The sequence below is a fragment of the Grampus griseus genome, assembly GCF_964374135.1.
Source record: "Grampus griseus genome assembly, chromosome: 9".
In the NCBI taxonomy this organism is placed as follows: Eukaryota; Metazoa; Chordata; class Mammalia; order Artiodactyla; family Delphinidae; genus Grampus; species Grampus griseus.
Window position 1 is genome coordinate 14793623 of NC_139003.1, and position 12438 is coordinate 14806060.

Here is a 12438-nt window from a genome sequence, read left to right on the forward strand (position 1 = left end):
TGCATTTTTACCTTTCTTGAAATAATAAAGCATAATATGTCGAAAATGTTGCTTTTTTCTTTCATCTTCAATATTAAAATGGCTACACAAATATTCACCAATTTTAATAAGTCTTTTTTAAAATGCATGTTCGTATGACAGCTGTCACACTCTAACAAAATTGTTTTGAATGAAAAAGACAGCTAAGTGCTACTAGAGCCATCTTATGGAAAAAAACGAACGAACCTTTTGGTCAACCCAATACTATAGGTAACCCATTAAACCTAATCTATTTAATTTTACCTTTTCTGGAAAAATTCAGATTAGCAAAAAAGGAAATAAAAACCACTATAACTCCACCATCAGAGACATTGCAATCCAATTTTTAATTAAAAAATTTAAATCTCAGCCAATTTAATCTTTTTTAAAAAAACTTTTTATTTTATATAGACGTATAGCCAATTAACAATGTTGTGATAGTTTCATGTGCACCGCAAAGTGACTCAGCCATACGTATACAGGTATCCATTCTCCCCCAAACTCCCCTCCCATCCAGACAGCCACTTTAATCTTGTTTGTTGATTGGGACTGATCACGATGATTTGCTTTCTAATTGATCTTATAATTAAATAGATTAGGTCAGGAAGAGGGCAAAAGGATTAGAACTGGTGCAGGATGTAATCCGGGAAGAAGGATGGGGGAATGTGTCTGGGATTCTTCAGCTGCTGGAGGGAAATGGCACCATGACCTTGAGAACCCCACCCCTTTGTGGCTAATTCTGTGCTCCACTGGGGGGCACTGGCCGATTGACCTCCTGACATATTTCATGGCATTTTGCAGGGACTTCCCAGTGCTTGTAGCTGAGATAGAGGACTTCATGGACAGGGAGGCTGGGTCCAGAAAGCCATATTCCATTTCTAGCCTCGGCTTTAACGCAGGTAACTTAAAAGCTTCTGCACACTGCCTTGGGGGGACCATTGTGAAAAGTGTTTGCCTTGATGTCTTTCCCTTTACTGGCACACACATCAACTTTCCATAACGCATTGCCTGCCCAGGCTGCCTACCTCTTTCTCCCGCACCAGGAGTAACATCTCAAGTATTTCTGCAGGGTCAAAAGTCTCCGTGTCTCAACCCCTTTCTGGATAATTAAGGTTTCTGTCTTCTGAGGTTACTGTCCCCTGGACCTCAGAAGTTAGGGTTTGTATGCTCTTCACATCAATGAGTTCAGAGTGACTTACTGAATTTGATAATGCCTCAAAATGTAGAAGGATGGTATTGTGATGGGTGGCAGTCAGAATTACAAATGATATCGATAAGCTAAAACACAGGCAAAGAACATCAACAAAGTTTCATTTATTCCTACTAAATTTACCTACATGTCTATTTTTATTTGCTAAATAGGGCAACCTTAAAATTATGGATACCAGACATGTTGTGCACTGATGGGGGTGGCCCATGGAGTGAAGACAGAGAGGAGAGTGAGAAGGGCTGGGATTCAGAGGATAATGGGGGAATTGGTGTTCGGAGGAGCAGGGATATTTCCCATTGTGCAAGGAGGGAAAACAGAACACAGCCCAGATTCATGTCAGTCTGTAGAGATGCGAAAACTGACAACCTTTCTGCTTCTGAGAAAAATTGATTTCAAGTGAATATGTTACCATTTCTTTAGACTTATTAGCTTAGGGTTTTTTTTAATAGGCAGCAAAAATATTTCACGGTAGATTGTCTAATTTTGTGCTTTTTAAAAGATGAACTCTGCTTCATTTTCCATGGCTAGAAAGATACATTCAAATTAACAGTGTCTGTTATTTGGGGTAACATAATGACTGAGTGACACGGAGCTATTTCTTCTCTTTAATTTGTCATGGCCCAGAATATGGTCTATCTTGGTGAATATTCCATGTGAGTTTGAGAAGAATGTGTAATCTGCTGTGGTTGGATGGAGTAGTCTATAAATGTCAATTAAATTCAGTTGATTGATGGGGCTGTTCTGTTTAACTATGTCCTTACTGATTTTCTGCCTGATGGGTTTGTCAGTTACTGATAGAGGGGTGTTGAAGTCTCCAGCTATAATAGTAGATTCATCTGTTTCTCCCTGCTGTTTTATCAGTTTTTGCCTCACATATTTTGTTGCTCTGTTGTTAGGAGTATACACATTAAGGGTTGTTATATCTTCTTGGAAAATTGGCCCCTTTATCATTTTATAATGCTTCTCTTTATCCCTGATAAATTTCCTTCTCTGAATTCTGCTCTAAAATGAACATAACTATGCCAACTTTCTTTTGATTAGTGCTAGCATGGTATATCTTTCTCCATCCCTTTACATTTAATCTATCTATGTCTTTATATTTAAAGTGGGTTTCTTGTAGACAATGTATAGTTGGGTCTTGTTTTTTTTATCTATTTTGATATTCTTTTAATTGGTTTATTTAGGCCATTCACATTTTTTTTTGAATTTTATTTATTTTTTTATACAGCAGGTTCTTATTAGTCATCAATTTTATACACATCAGTGTATACATGTCAAGGCCATTCACATTTAAAGTGATTGTGGACATGTTTGCCATATTTGTTACTGTTTTCATTCATTGATTGTGTTGTTTCTGTACTTCTTGTCTTTTTCTACCTTCTCTAGTTTTATGAACATTTTATATCATTCCATTTCTCTCCTCTCTTAACATTTCAAGTTTTCTTCTCTTTTTATTCTTTTAAGCAGTTGCCCTAGAGTTTGCAATACATATTTATGACTCATCCATGTCCACTTGCAAATAACACTATACTGCTTCACAGGTGATACAAGTACCTTATAACAGAGTTTCAGCTCTTTACAAGTTTTACTGAAGCTGGGAGACATGGTGGTATTTAATTCACAATTAAACACATATGCACGTGCTACCCAGACATACATATTCCCCTGTATTTTGTTGCCTGAGGTTACTATGCAGCTTATTCAAGCAGCTCTCAACATTTGGGTGAAATTCCTTCCAGACTTTTCCATAGGCCTCCTATTTTACCTAGTTGAGGGATACACTCTCTATACAATTTTTTATTCTGTTTTCTTTCTTAAGCATTGTCATAAACATTTTCCCATGTCACTGAAGACCTATTTTTACCCATCCTTTTATGTCTAAATCGACATTTTCCCCCAAATTCTTGTATAATTCATTGTCTTATACCTTCCATGTATCTGAGTTAATTTGTTTACTAAAAACATTTTTTCCTTTAGCAACTTGATTGTATTTGTTCCCTTGTAAAGTTTTGTGGTCGGCACTTGCATTCCCTTTAACTCTTCAACAGAAGAATTCCTGGTTCCTTCACCATTCTCACTTAAATATGAAAAGTGTAATTAGTTATGGAGGTGGAACTCATAGAGATCAGTGTGTCAGCCTACTGGGGTGAGGCACCCCTTCTGGGTTGCAGACTTCTCATTGTATCCTCACATGGCGAAAGAGGCTATATATATATTTATATTTATTTATTTATTTTTGCATAATATTCCTCTCTGTGCATCTACCATAATTTATCCATTCCCCCAGTGTTTAACATTTGGTTGTTTCTAATGTTTTGCTCTTGTACATAATGGTGTGCTAAATATCTTTGTGTATAAACTGTCTAATTTTCAGATCCTTTCCTTAGAATAAATTCCTAGAGGTGAAATCACTGAGGTGAATGGTCTGAATAGATTTAAAGGGTCTTATTCCATATTATCAATTATTTTTCAGAAATCCTGGGCCAATTTATATCCCCAAGGTCCACTTTGAGAATACATTTCATTGTACCCTCACCAGCATTGAGTCAGAGTATTTTTATATATACTTAATATTTTATAATTTGACCAATAAAAAATTTCTGCATACTTTTCATAGTTATCATTTTACATCTATATAATATTCCATAGTCGTATTATCTTTCCTTTACCTTGTTCTTTGATATTTAGTATTCTTTTCTCAGTAGGTTCCATTATCTAAAATAGCAAATTACTGGAAACAACTACTACTTTCCCAGATTATTTCCTAAGCTTTTTTTCCCTTTGAATTATTGTGTTTTCAATATACGTGGATTTTAAGGGGCTCTTTCTTTCTTTTTTAAAAAAATTTTATTTATGTTTGACTGCGTTGGGTCTTTGTTGCTGTGTGCGGGCTTTCTCTAGTTGTGGTGAGCGGGGGCTACTCTTCGTTTCGGTGCGTGGGCTTCTCATTGTGGTGGCTTCTCTTGTTGGGGAGCACGGACTTTAGGTGCGTGGGCTTCAGTAGTTGCAGCACAGGGCTCAGTTGTTGTGGCTCATGGGCTCTAGAGCACAGGCTCAGTAGTTGTGGCGCATGGGCTCAGTTGCTTCGTGACATGTGGGATCTTCCCAGGCCAGGGATTGAACACGTGTCCCCTGCATTGGCAGGCGATTCTTAACCACTGTGCCACCAGGGGAATCCTAAGGGGCTCTTTCGTAGTGCAATGAACATCATTTCCTGGAGGTCACCAAGCAGACAGGTCATCTTTCTTGAGGTATGGTTAAATGCATGTGTGTGTGTGAGAGAGAGAGGAGATAAAGTCTGTTGGCCTCTAAGGTCCCTTCCAACTCCGATTCTGCGACTCATTACATTGTCCCAGTATCCCAGGCAGTCTTGCTGATGAGGACTTAAAGCAGAGAATTCCAAGCCTGGAGAAGATCAGATTTATTATTATTAATATTTTTAATCCAAGCTGAACTACTTAGAGTGATGTGACTTTGGTCCGCTTACATTGTCTCCTTGAGTTTCACTGAAACCCACAGATGCCCGTAAAAATAATTTATGTAGATAACATTAAATGGTAAGCTAAACATCTCCGGGCAAAAATTTTTTAAATATTGTCACATTGTACACCTTAAATATATACAATTTTTGTCAATTATACCTCAAGGCAGCTGAAAAAAATGTTACCATCCTCAGACCATCATGGAGGTCTGATTTGCCTTACATGCACAGATCTTATCCACCTGGCTCCCTGCCAACCCCACCCTAACCTCTCACCCCCCAGAGTTCTTCAAAGGGAATTGCCCTTGGGAAGCTGGAAGTGAGAGGTTTGTTTGTGCCTATTGAGCTGGCTGCCTTCCACGTGGCTTTATCCAGAGATGGGCTGGAAGGCTGACAACTCTGAATGCAAATTGGAGATGTTGGGGTACCCTGGGAGGTTCTGTCTGACCCCTGGAAAATTTAACTCTTGCAGTGGTATATCAAGTCTGTGGAAATTATTTTAATGTATTAAAAATGATTCTTAAGGGGCAGAGTCAAGATGGTGTACTAGGAGGACCCAGAATTCATGTCTCCTCACAATTAGGGCACCTAGCAGGCACCAGTGGGGGACCACGGACACCTAAGGGGATGGGAGGAACCCCCAGCGACCAGGTAGGACGTGGGGCATGGGGGGAGTGAAGGGGGAGGAGAAGTGGAGGCGGGCTGAGACTGGTGCCCCTGAGGGGTGGCTGGGGGAAGGGAAGGGATCCCACACCCAAAGGAGGAAATTGGGGAACCATTGGGAGGGCAGGGGATCAAAAGGGAGCGTGGCCAGGTTTCCCTTGCCCACTGGGGCCCCCAGGAACCTACTGAGATCCCGGGCCTGATCCTCTGCCCACTGAGGCCCTCTCCAGCCGTGCAGGTCCTGAGGGAGTGGGAGAGAGGGAAGGGGGGAGCAAAAGTAAAGGCCGGACCTCTGGGACAGCACCCCTGAGGGGCGACTGGGATAGGGGAGGAGTTCCTACACCCAGCAGGACCCACCCAAGGTTAGGCATCCAGCAGTGACCAGGGAGACCCTGGGGGAGATGGTGGGGGAGGGGCACAAAGGAACAGAAGGGAACGGGACCAGCCTTTCCCTGTCCACTTCGGCACCCGGGGAAGCCTATTGGGCTCTGGGGCCTAATCCTCTGCCCTCGGAGCTCCCTCCTGCCACATAGAGCCCAAGGCCCGCCCCTACACCCCACCTAGGGCCCTACCTCTATACTCGGAGACCCCCTGTGAGACCCCCTCCAACCTGCTGGGCCTAAAGCCCACCCACACACCCTGACTCAGGGCCCTACCTCCAAACTCCAGAACTCCACACTCCAGAGGCCCTCCTTTCCACCTGCTGCCTCTCTCTTTCTGCACAGGTCCTGAGCCTAGGCCCTGCCCCGTGCCGCTGAAACGTCACTCCCTGCACCTGCCTAGGTCCCACCCCACCCTAAACCCTGCCCCTGCCTAAGTTCCACCCCTGCCTAAACTCCACCCCCATAGCCAAGGCGCTTTTTTTTTCTTTTCTTTTTTCCTCTTTTACATTGGGGTTCTGTTTTACCTTGTTGATTCACTGTTGATTCTTTTATATTTTTATTTTTCCTAATCTTTTATTTTTCTAATTTTACTTCATTCTTTATACTTTGTTAGTTATCTCTCCTTTTGGCTTGCTCCCCCCCACCTTTTTTTTCTCTTTTTTTTGTTGTGGTTTTATTTTACCTTGTTGCAGTTGTTTCAATTATAGTTTTATTTTCCTAATATATTTTTTATCTTTCTAATGTTATTTTGTTTTTTATTCTTTGATTTTGCACTGCTCCTTTTTTCTTTCTTTCTTTCTTTTTTTTTTTTTTACCATGCCACAAAGCTTGCGGGATCTTTGTCCCCTGGCTGGAAGTCGGGCCTGAGCTCCTGTGGTGGGAGCTCCGAGTCCAAACTGCTGGACTAACAGAGAACCTCAGACTCTAGGGGATATTAATCAGAGTGAGGCCTCCCAGAGGTCCTCATCTCAGCACCAAGACCCAGCTCTATCCAGCTGCCTGCAAACTCCAGTGCTGGACTTCTCAGGCCAGACAACCAGTAAGATAGGAATACAGCACCACACATCAAAAAAAAAAAAAAGAAAGAAAGAAAGAAATGACAAAAAAATATGTTGCAGATGAAGTAGCAAGGTAAAAAGACCAAATCAATGAAGGCAAAATAGGCAACCTTCCTGAAAAAGAATTCAGAGTAATGATAGTAAATATGATCCAAAATCTCGGAAACAGCATGGAGAAAATACAAGAAACCTTTAACAAGGATCTAGAAGAACTAAAGAGCAAACAAACAGTGATGACCAACACAATTACTGAAATTAACAATACTCTAGGAGAAATCAATAGCAGAAGAAGAGATAAGTGAGCTGGAAAATAAAATGGTGGAAATAACGGCCAGGGAGCAGAATAAAGAAAAAAGAATGAAAAGAATTGAGGACAGTCTCAGAGACCTCTGGGATAACATTAAATGCACCAATATTTGAATTATAGAGGTCCCAGAAGAAGAAGAGAAAAAGAAAGGGTCTGAGAAAATATCTGAAGAGATTATAATAGAAAACTGCCCTAATAGGGGAAAGGAAATAGTCAATCAAGTCCAGGAAGCACAGAGAGTCCCATACAGGATAAACCCAAAGAGAAGTACACCGAGACACATAGTAACCAAACTATCAAAAATTAAATACAAAGAAAAACTATTAAAAGCAGCAAGGGAAAAGCAACAAATAACACACAAGGGAATCCCCATAAGGTTAATAGCTGATCTTTCAGCAGAAGCTCTGCAAGCCAGAAGGGAGTGGCAGGACATATTTAAAGTGATGAAAGGGAAAAACCTACAACCAAGATTATTCTACCCAGCAAGGTTCTCACTCAGATTCAATGGAGAAATTAAAACCTTTACAGACAAGCAAAAGTTAAGAGAATTCAGCACCACCAAACCAGCTTTACAACAAATGCTAAAGGAACTTCTCTAGGCAGGAAACACAAGATAAGGAAAAGACCTACAAAAACAAACCCCAAGCAACTAAGAAAATGGTAATAGAACATACATATCTATAATTACCTTAAATGTAAATGGATTAAACGCTCCAACCAAAAGGCACAGACTGGCTGAATGGATACAATAACAAGACCTGTATACATGCTGTCTACAAGAGACCCACTTCAGACCTAGGGACACATACAGACTGAAAGTGAGGGAATGGAAAAAGATATTCCATGCAAATGGAAATCAGAAGAAAGCAGGAGTAGCAGTTCTCATATCAGACAAAATAGACTTTAAAATAAAGATTATTACAAGAGACAAGGACACTACGTAATGATCAAGGGATCAATCCAAGAAGAAGGTATAACAATTGTAAATATTTATGACCCAACATAGGAGCACCTCAATACATAAGGCAAATGCTAACAGCCATAAAAGGGGAAATCAACAGTAACACAGTACTAGTAGGGAACTTTAACACCCCACTTTCACCAATGGACAGATCATCCAAAATGAAAATAAATAAGGAAACACAAGCTTTAAATGATACATTAGACAAGATGGACTTAATTGATATTTATAGGACATTCCATCCAGAAACAACAGTATACACGTTCTTCCCAAGTGCTCATGGAACATTCTCCAGGATAGACCATATCTTGGGTTCACATATCAAACCTTGGTAAATTTTAGAAAATTGAAATCGTATCAAATATCTTTTCTGACTATAACACTATGAGACTAGATATCAATTACAGGAAAAAAACTAAAAAATACAAACACTAAACATTACGCTACTAAATAACCAAGAGATCACTGAAAAAATCAAAGAGAAAATGAAAAAATACCTAGAAACAAGGACAATGAAAACGCAATAACCCAAAACCTATGGAATGTAGCAAAAGCAGTTCTAAGAGGGAAGTTTATAGCAATACAATTCTACCTCAAGAAACAAGAAAAATCTCAAATAAACAACCTTACCTTACACCTAAAGCAATTAGAGAAAGAAGAACAAAAAAAACCCCAAAGTTAGCAAAAGGAAAAAAATCATAAAGATCAGATCAGAAGAAAATGAAAAAGAAACGAAGGAAACAGTAGCAAAGATCAATAAAACTAAAAGCTGATTCTTTGAGAAGATAAACAAAATTGATAAACCATTAGCCAGACTCATCAAGAAAAAAAGGGAGAAGACTCAAATCAATAGAATTAGAAATGAAAAAGGAGAAGTAACAACTGCCACTGCAGAAAAACAAAGGATCATTAGAGATTACTACAAGCAACTATATGCCAATAAAATGGATAACCTGGAAGAAATGAACAAATTCTTAGAAAAGCACAACCTTCCAAGACTGAACCAGGAAGAAATAGAAAATATAAACAGACCAATCACAGGCACTGAAATTGAGACTGTGATTAAAAATCTTCCAACAAACAAAAGCCCAGGACCAGATGGGTTCACAGGCGAATTCTATCAAACATTTAGAGAAGAGCTAACACCTATCCTTCTCAAACTCTTCCAAAATATAGCAGAGGGAGGAACGCTCCCAAACTCATTCTACAAGGCCACCATCACCCTGATACCAAAACCAGACAAAGATGTCACAAAAAAAGAAAACTACAGACCAATATCTCTGATGAATGTAGATGCAAAAATCCTCAACAAAATCCTAGCAAACAGAATCCAACAGCACATTAAAAGGATCATACACCATGATCAAGTGGGGTTTATGCCAGGAATGCAAAGATTCTTCAATATATGCAAATAAATAATTGTGATACACCATATTAACAAATTGAAGTAGAAAAACCATATGATAATCTCAATAGATGCAGAAAAAGCTTTTGACAAAATTCAACACCCATTTATGATAACAACTCTCCAGAAAGTAGGCACAGAGGGAACTTACCTCAACATAATAAAGGCCATATATGACAAACCCACAGCCAACATCATTCTCAATGGTGAAAAACTGAAACCATTTCCTCTAAGTTCAGGAACAAGACAAGGTTGCCCACTCTCACCACTGTTATTCAACATAGTTTTGGAAGTTTTAGCCACAGCAATCAGAGAAGAAAAAGAAATAAAAGACATCCAAATTGGAAAAGAAGAAGTAAAACTGTCACTGTTTGCAGATGACATGATACTATACATAGAGAATCCTAAAGATGCTACCAGAAAACTACTAGAGCTAATCAATGAATTTGGTAAAGTAGCAGGATACAAAATTAATGCACAGAAATCTCTTGCATTCCTATACACACAGATGATGAAAAATCTGAAAGAGAAATTAAGGAAACACTCCCATTTACCATTGCAACAAAAAGAATAAAATACCTAGGAATAAACCTACCTAAGGAGACAAAGACCTGTATGCAGAAAACTGTCAGACACTGATGAAAGATGATACAAACAGATGGAGAGATATACCGTGTTGTTGGATTGGAAGAATCAACATTGTGAAAATGACCATACTACCCAAAGTAATCTACAGATTCAGTGCAATTCCTATCAAACTACCAATGGCATTTTTCCCAAAACTAGAACAAAAAGTTGCACAGTTTGTATGGAAACACAAAAGACCCCAAATAGCCAAAGCAATCTTGAGAAAGAATAACAGAGCTGGAGGAATCAGGCTCCCTGACTTCAGACTATACTACAGAGCTACAGTAATCAAGACAGTATGGTACTGGCACAAAAACAGAAATATACATCAATGGAATAGGATAGAAGGCCCAGAGATAAACCCACACATATGTGGCCACCTTATCTTTGATAAAGGAGGCAAGAATATACAATGGAGAAAAGACAGCCTCTTCAATAAGTGGTGCTGGGAGAACTGGACAGCTACATGTAAAAGAATGAAACTAGAATACTCCCTAACACCATACACAAAAATAAATGCAAAATGGATTAAAGACCTAAATGTAAGGCCAGACACTGTAAAACTCTTAGAGGAAAACATAGGCAGAACACTCTATGACATAAATCACAGCAAGATTCTTTTTGACCCACCTCCTAGAGAAATGGAAATAAAAACAAAAATAAATAAATGGGAGCTAATGAAACTTAAAAGCTTTTGCACAGCAAAGGAAACCATAAACAAGATGAAAAGACAGCTCTCAGAATGGGAGAAAATATTTGCAAATGAAACAACAGACAAAGGATTAATCTCCAAAATATACAGGCAGCTCATGAAGTTCAATATCAGAAAAACAAACAACCCAACCCAAAGATGGGCAGAAGACCTAAATCAGCATTTCTCCAAAGAAGATATACAGATTGCCAACAAACACATGAAAGGATGCTCAACATCCGTAATCATTAGAGAAATGCAAATCAAAACTACAGTGAGGTATCACCTCACACCAGTCAGAATGGCCATCATTAAAAAAATCTACAAACAATAAATGCTGGAGAGGGTGTGGAGAAAAGGGAACCCTCTTGCACTGTTGGTGGGAATATAAATTGATACAGCCACTATGGAGAACAGTATGGAGGTTCCTTAAAAAACTAAAAATAGAACTACCATATGACCCAGCAATCCCACTACTGGGCATATACCCTGAGAAACCCATAATTCAAAAAGAGTCATGTACCACAGTGTTCATTGCAGCACTATTTACAGTAGCCAGGACATGGAAGCAACCTAAGTGTCCATCGACAGATGATTGGATAAAGAAGATGTGGCACATATATACAATGGAGTATTACTCAGCCATAAAAAGAAATGAAATTGAACTATTTGTAGTGAGGTGGATGGACCTAGAATCTGTCATACAGGGTGAAGTAAGTCAGAAAGTGAAAAATAATGTATGCTAACACATATATATGGAATCTAAAAAAAACCCCATGGTTCTGATTACCTAGAGGCAGGATAGGAATAAAGACACAGACGTAGAGAATGGACTTTAGGACGCAGGGAGGGGGAAGGGTAAGCTGGTACAAAGTGAGGGAGTAACATTGACATATATACACTACTAAATGTAAAATAGATAGCTAGTGGGAAGCCACCACATAGCACAGGGAGATCAGCTCGGTGCTTTGTGACCACCTAGAGGGGTGGGATAAAGAGGCTGGGAAGGAGACGCAAGAGGGAGGGGATATGGGGATATGCGTATGCATATACCTGATTCACTTGTTATACAGCAGAAACTAACACAACATTGTAAAGCAATTATACTCCAATAAAGATGTTTTTAAAAATGATTTAAAATTATTAAAACCCCTGCCTCTCTGGCATTTACATTCTAGTGTTTTATAGAATCTGAAATACCCTCAGTATAAGCCTTGTAAGTCACGATGTCTGAGGTTTCTTCACCATCTTAGCATGGAACACAGGTGTCATCCAGCTTCATAGCCCACTCTGCTGTTTGTTCTCACTTCTGGGACAGACTTTCAGAACTGACCAGTTGAAGCTACATTTTGGTTCATGTCTGGGAAAAACACACTGAGGTCTCATCATAGTTCTAAAAAGGTCCTTCGGAATTGCTCTCTTGAACAAAACCGCTTCTCCACATTTCCCCAATCCTGGCACAAACCTGGTATATCTGAAGGTGAGGAATCTGCCCCGGAGCCAGGAATAGAGTTACAGGGCAGTAAATTTTATTTTTCAATTCAGCTAAAATGCACACTTGCATAGAATTTCTGTTATAGCTAACCTTTAAAAAAATCACATTTAAAAGAAAAATGCTAACTCTGATACAAATT